Genomic DNA, 6223 nt, shown 5'->3' on the forward strand with positions numbered 1-6223 from the left:
TACTGCTGAGTCTCTTGGTCTCTTTTCCCTTTATTTATTTATGTATTTTATTTTATTTTTTATTTGTATTTTTTACGATTACAATGTGCCTTATTGTATGTTTGATATATGAATCTTTAATAAAAAAAAAAAATAAAAAAAAAGTTTAAAGCGGGTTCGCGAATCATTTGAGTCAGTTTGGGGATCGCGAATCATTTGAATCAGTTCTGGAGTTCAAAGCGGGTTCGCGAATCATTTGAGTGAGTTCGGGAGTTCGGAGCTGCTTCGCGAATCATTTGAGTCAGTTTGGAAGTTTGGAGCAGGTTCGCGCATCATTATTAGTAGCTAGTTGTAATTTCGTTTTCCACGCGTGTTTAGGTGTGATATTTGAAGCTATATTTTTGTTTAGTATTTTTGTATAGGGTTTTAGCATAAAAGGTTCTTTGGAGTTGAGTAAAGAACCCTATGGTTCTATATAGAACCCCAATGAACCCTTTTTTCTAAGAGTACAGCTTAACTTTTGAATGCAAAACATTCCTTTAAAACTGAGAAGAAAGTAGAGTGACTTATATAATTGGCCCATAAAATATTAAGACTATGACACATCAATCTCAGACTTCAGTGTTCAACGGTGGGCCTTGTCGTGATGCAGCCACTGTTTATGAGTCACTGTGGCTGTTTCTTCTTATGATGCACATGTTCATAGTGTAACATGACAAGGTGATGACATTTACACAAATGAGAAGCAGTGATGCATAAAGAGATTATGTTAATTGTGAGTGAAAACCTTGTGCTACACATGTCCATTTCTTCTCCCACACCGATCATCAACCAACAGATTAAAGAGATCAGAAATGGTTTATGGTTTCTAAAATTCAATTCTCAGGCACTGATACGAGCAAAGATGACTTTGCCGATAACCCACACCTCTGTCCATGAAATCATTTCAGCTGCAAACTGATGAATGTGTCACACATGGGCTGGTCCTGATGAGAACTTCTCTGTGACTGTGCCGCTTCAGGAATACATATTAACTCTCAGTCAGGCTTTAAATGAAAAAATGTTGGAGATACAACAATATAACTTAGTTTTAGTTATCAGAGCTCGATGTCTCCAAGATATATGTAGCTTTAGTCTAAATGAGTGAGGTTTGCCATAGGACTTTGAATCAAAGTATTAAAGCAATAGTTCATTCAAAAATTAAAAGCCAGAACAGATTTAGAGTGAAAGGTTTAATTTGGAGTGTAGGGATTATTGGGATGTTTTTATCAGCTGTTTGGACTCTCATTCTGACGGCACCCATTCACTGCAGAGGATCCTTTGATGAACAAGTGATGCAATGATACATTTCTACAAATCGGATGAAGAAACAAACTCATCTACATCTTGGATGGTGTTACAAAAAAAATTTTTTTTAGGTGAACTATTGCTTATGCACTAAAGACATAACTAAGAACAAAAATGTTTTTAAAACATTGAAAAAAACATGCATTTTCTAAATGTTTAAAGAACATTCAGGCAACGTTAGTAAAATGTTCCTCGAATATATTCATGTTAACTGGGTTATTTTCCAAAATGTAATAAAGTGGTATTTTGGTAATTAAGCATTGCTTAAATGTGCTAATGTGTTCGTTTGTAAATTTAGGCATGAGTGTTTGTATTACAAGGCCAGAGGGAGTCTAGGTTATCTCCAAACATATGGTGTCTTGTTTCAGCGCATCAACATGTTTCATTTGTCTTTGCAATCCTCTTTACAGTGCGCTATAAATTTCGCCATAGCTTGCACCTGTGAGATGAAAGCATGCCCTGTTTGTACTGCCCTGCGGCAGACCTGATTAGTAACCCTGTCAGAATAGCTTAATTGACTTTCTGTAAATTCGGAGGCACTCCTTGAGAGAAGATTAGGTAACGAGGGGAAAAATGACAAGCCGGCGCAGTAAAACTCTCCTCCTCTAGCCAAGCGCGGGAACAGCGTGAATGAGAACAGGTTCACACTGTGATGCTGTCGAAGTCGACACAGCTCGCTGACTCCAGGGGAGGCTGTTTATAGGTATCTTGCCATCTCTCTCAGCATTAATCTATAGTTAGAACCAAGAGGGGGGAAACACAGATGAGCATCGGAATTTTACCAGGCCTGCATCCCTTCCCGCTGACGCTTGTGCAGGAGCCAAAGGCACCTCTCTCATTAAGGGCTGCTCACCTGCAGCGCTGGCGCCTGGCTCTCTGGGGACGACACTGAGAGTCACAGATAAGAGTCAGGGCTGCGCTGCTGAGCACAGAGAAAATAGAAACCACATGGAGAAGAGTGTGGAAGCTCTCCAAGGATTGAATAATGGGCCATGCTCTTTCTCGCCGCGCTGTGTAGCTGATGGAAGCGTGAATTGTTTGTCCCTTGCTGACCAGTTGGTCAGCTCAATTTATTGTTCAGAGCCTTTCACAGTACAGTACAGTACAGGAAGATTCAGTAAGAAACCTTAGGAAGAAACCTTAGGAAGAAACCAAGACTTTAAGCAAGACCAAATGTGCCTAAATTGCCAAAAATGTCTTTGCTGTCCTATTTTCCTAAAGATACATAAACATACAATTGTCATATAAAAAGGTGGGAGGTACAGAGACGGGTCAAAGCAATGCAAATATAAAAAACATTCATATCTGATAAATGTTCTAAAAATGTTATGAGAGGAAACGCTCTGAGATCAACATTCTATTAACATCCTTACGATGTTATTCGTACTTCATGAACATTCCAAGAGCTTCTCACTCAGAGCTGTGTATATGCTAATTGGGCAGAGAGCGAGACAAATGGGCGGGACTTTCCCAGAGTATGATGTCATAGTCGTGAGAAATCTGGAACTGCTCTTGTGGAGAAGCTGTTTATGATTTATTGGGATTATAAAACAACGAGTGGGTGGATTTTTACCATTATAGGCTGGATGTTTTCACACACTGTGGCCGCACATCTGTGTTCATACTCCTTATATAAAAGTGATTTTTGCCTTCTGTGGAACCTTTAAAATAACATTCTAATCACAACATAAAATGTTTTTAACATTCTTAGAATATTTAAAATAAATGCTCAAGAAATTAAATATTTTCCATGAAAATACAGTTGGTAGAATGTTGTAGGAAATGTCTTGTAACCATTAACATTGTAATCACAACAAGCGACCTGGGCTGTTTCCCAAGTTCACCCAAAAAATGACAATTCTGTAATTAATTACTCACCCTCATGTCGTTCCAGACCTGTATGAGCTTCATTTCATCTTCTGAACACAGATTAAGATATTTTTATGGAATCTGAGGGAAAGTAATTAATGACAGAATTTTCATTTTGGGTGAACTGTACCTTTAAGTACATTGTAGATCCATTGAAACCAATGGAGAAACAATCAACTTATGCTTATGAATCTTTCGGGAAACAAACACCTGGACAATTTAACATTTTTAGAATATTAAAAATAAACATTCAAATAACACCTTTAAATAGCATTCTAATCATGACAAGAAAACTGCAAATTTTAACATTTTAGAAACATTTCAAAACAACGTTCCCACAATTTGTTGTCTGGGACCCTATACTGGAGGTTTCTAGCAAAAAAAAACAACAAAAAAAAATATTTATATATCCTTTTTTCATACTAAATGGGAAATCCTTTTCTTCTTTTAACCAACCAGTAAACAACGCAGCGAGGATTTTGGTTTATCAAAGACAGTGAAGGCTCTATATAAGCTTCAGAAATCTCTCAGATGAATAAATCACATTTGACAAGATGTTACATAAATACTAGACTCGGACAGCCCTAAATGCGTTCCTACCTTTGTGTACATGCTTGAAATAGCAGCAAGCTTTTCTACAGAGCCATTGAATTCTTTGACGATCCAAGGGCCTTTGGGCTGAAAGAGAGACGTGCAGTTCCATGTTACTGAATTAAATTCTTCCTTTGATTCGATTCGATCAACTCACACATTCCTACACACACACACAAGTGCATAGACATCCAAAACCTGCATTGCAAATTAAATCCACAATAAAACATTTAAAAATGAGTCTTTCTTCATTTAATGAAAGACTACTTAACAAAAACACACAGCTTTTCAATTGAGACCCGAAGGGGTGATGATAATGCAGCTCAGCACAAGCATGACTCTCAACAGCGCCCAGAAGACCACAGAGGGCAAATCATTCATTCTGAGACTCTATAGGAGTGTTGCTATGAGGCAGGATCTTCTGTGCATCATACTGAGATGCTGCAGCTAAAATAAATATATTACATAACACACTTTTACATGCTAGAATAGACCTTGACGTCCTGCAATGCATCATTCTAGACAGCATGTCATGAAAGTGTTGAAAAAGCATCAGTACTGAGATCAAGTGCGTGAAGGTGTTTCTTGGTGTCTTTTGGTTCAGATTGTTTCCTGTATAAGCTACTTTGTTAAATAAAGCCTGATTGATTAATACTGTAATATTATATGCAATGACCTCAAAAGGTATTTAGATACTGAAGCCAAACTTAAAATGTACAAAGTGCAATGCATTAGAAAAATAAAATACACATATTGTATTAGTGCATAAGGTTTACTTTTCCAGAACTTTTTTTTATCCATTATTTTAGAAGTTATGTATATACAAATGTTCAATTACTCAACTATAGCTTAAATTTGCACTACTTCATAGCATGCATTACTGAAGAGATCTTTAGGTCTTCTTTTCCAATGTAACCTATAATCATGTGGCCCGTGAACAACAGAATTAAAATTTCCTCTGTATAATTTATATATTACATATAATATACAGTTCTAGTAGAATAGATAATGGAAGATAACTTACAAATTGTTATTAGTTGCAATTTGCACGACAATAATTATTGTTAGTAACATGATCAACATTTATATTTAATATAATTAGACTTTTTTTTTGGGGGGGGGGGTCATTACTTTTAGATTACTTTTGACCTTACTTGTTGATTTAAATCAGATAATCGTGTACTATATTGATATAAAAATACAAAGAGAAGGAAAATATATTCCATTTGTTGTTCAACTTGAAGTGCATTAACTGATGTAAAAATTCATTATAAATTTAAAATGTAATTAAATCATAAGAAATAAATAAAACACTCAGAAAAATGTAAAAAAAATGTAATATTTTATTTGTTTACCTTGCATGCCATGTGAACATTTAACTGTGAGCATGCAAATGCAATCTTAATTATTAGATTATTAAAATCTCAGGAGCTGGGCGACTTTATATAAAAACAAGTTCGTCTGACCAAAAAGTTTGGGAATCCCTTAATATATATTTTTTGTAAATCCAGTACTCAAATGCTGTGTGTCCTGTGACTTTGTTATTATAGCCACCTTACTGTAATTATAATATCATATTTTGAATAATTATAAAGCGACTGGTCCACAGAACTGGAAGAATTTATATTAATTGAAATGATGGGAATAGTAATCAATAAAAAAGTAACTGCTGGGTTTTTTGGGTTTTTCGGATCATGCCCTTTCATGAATCTGTTTGGGAGTATGTTATGGACACAGGGAATAGATGGAGGGGTCATTTCGGTTATTGAACACAAGACTGCAGCGTGGGATCAAAAGAGGATGAAGATGACAAATGTCTTTGATGCTGATTGAAATATTTCAACTGCAAAATCAATTAACTGCATCTTGAAGTCATATCATTAGTATGCATGATGAGTTTGAACTGTGTTGCTGAGGACAAAACTATGGAGACAGTCGTCTACTGTCAGTCTCCCACTAACAAAATATTGACCAGGAAACGAGATGTATAATGCATTAGATTAAAAAAAAAAATACAGTTAGCTGAGGATCATAATGGGCTAATAGCATAACACAGAAATGTTGCCGGAAACCTCACACCAGCTTCCCGGAGTTACAGAGTGAATCCTATTTCTTCAGCATAAATAACTACTGAATGACACTATATTAGCGTCACCTTTATAAGATGCTTTCTGGCAGATTTAAGTCACTACATAAAAAAATTAAGAAGGTAATTGTGATTTTTTTATCTCACAATTATTTTCGAGTTCTGCTTTTCTCAGAATTGCATGATATAAAGAAATAGTCAGAATTGTGAGATATAAACTTGCATGAACCTTTTTTATTATGAACTTTTTTTCTTGCAATTGCGATTTTGTATCGCACAGTTCTGATTAATATTCTCACAATTCTTTACTCAGAGTTGTGAGATATAAACTTGCAACTGTGGTTTAAAAAC

This window comes from Carassius auratus, chromosome 14, assembly GCF_003368295.1.
Source record: "Carassius auratus strain Wakin chromosome 14, ASM336829v1, whole genome shotgun sequence".
Lineage (NCBI taxonomy): Eukaryota > Metazoa > Chordata > Actinopteri > Cypriniformes > Cyprinidae > Carassius > Carassius auratus.